The sequence below is a fragment of the Dendroctonus ponderosae genome, unplaced genomic scaffold, assembly GCF_020466585.1.
Source record: "Dendroctonus ponderosae isolate FM_Combo_2020 unplaced genomic scaffold, Dpon_F_20191213v2 Dpon_F_20191213_4, whole genome shotgun sequence".
NCBI lineage: Eukaryota > Metazoa > Arthropoda > Insecta > Coleoptera > Curculionidae > Dendroctonus > Dendroctonus ponderosae.
Genome location: NW_026018611.1, coordinates 15,211,735 through 15,212,981, shown reverse-complemented (window position 1 = coordinate 15,212,981; position 1,247 = coordinate 15,211,735). Strand labels below are relative to the sequence as shown.

At 32.9% G+C, this 1,247-nt stretch overlaps 1 long non-coding RNA gene across 1 annotated transcript in view; it reads right to left on the bottom strand.

Moving 5' to 3' along the window:
- Positions 1 to 290: 290 nt before the first annotated feature.
- LOC125504229 overlaps positions 291 to 1,247 on the bottom strand; it is a 9,357-nt gene continuing 8,400 nt past the window's right edge. Inside the window, exon 3 of the long non-coding RNA XR_007281352.1 lies at positions 291 to 1,096. This is a non-coding gene — a long non-coding RNA (uncharacterized LOC125504229). The remainder of the gene's footprint in view (positions 1,097 to 1,247) is intronic.

Genomic DNA, 1,247 nt, shown 5'->3' with positions numbered 1-1,247 from the left:
CAGTCGAAAAGAAAAAGTTGCTGGCCGTAACATATTCCTGAACACAACTCTGTATAAATTAATTTGGTATAAAAATGCACTTATAAATAAAATTTGAAGGGTCTGAGCATTTTTGCAAAAATCAGTCGTCTAAATTTAAACAAATATAGACATTCCACTTCCAAAATGAGTCCACTTCCGGAACTCAAAAAATAGCACTTGCCTAAATGTAATAGAAGTGGTGGAGAAATTCGGCTTTTATAAAAAAAAAACATTGGATTTGAGGCAAAATACTCAATAAAATCGTTTTAAACTGTTCTTATATAATATATTAGTAAAAAATAGAAATAAAAACATGATAGTAACGATCATGAATACGTTGTTTAAAAATAATGGCATTAAAGCGGATCATTCACATAAAAACTTTATCATTTAGTTTCGTAAACTTTAAACAATATCGAGCGCATTACACATTAATAAATAAATTTATTGGACAATTATCTAATCCATACACTTCACTTTCTACGGTACTGTCGCAAACTTTTTCTATGAGGCTTTCAGAAACGATAGTAGTAGTCCAATCGCGAACCGATATTTTTGGCTGGGGCGTTTCCCATGTTGCTCCAAAACGTATACACGTTTGTTACATCAGGGTATTTACCACTCGCACTTTTTTCCTGCTACCAACGTTAATATTTATTCCTTTAGTTTCCGGTAGATTTGAGAGATTACTTTGTGTTTCGGTAACTGTTTCCTTTTTTTCCTTCTGGTTAAGGACTTCTTCCCCAATTGATTTTGGTTCAGTTTTTGATTTACTTGAGACGGTTTGTTTTCCTTTTTTCTTTTGTTTTGGGACGTCCTCCATTATTTTTTTTTCGGTTTTACGTTTTGATTCAATTTTTGAGTTTACTTTTTTGTTGGGTTTTGCATCAATATTTGGTGCAGCTCCATTTTCTGATTTTTCTTCCTCTGTGTTTTTGGCAGTAGACTTTGGTTGCTTTGGAGCTTTTTGTTTTACTTTTGACTCATTGACAATCGGTTTTTCCTCCGGCTCTTTCTTGCGTGGTCTTAACACTCGCCGTTGTTCTACTGGTGAAGTTTCATCTTCTTCAGCCACCTACGTAAAATATTAAATCAGATTAATTAGATAATAGCTTTTATTTACAATTGTTATACAGGGTTGCTCATTAGTGCGTCAAAGTGCGATATCTCAGTAAATATGAAGTTTACAAGAAAATTTGTCCAACGAAAGTTTTTCACGTTTAAAA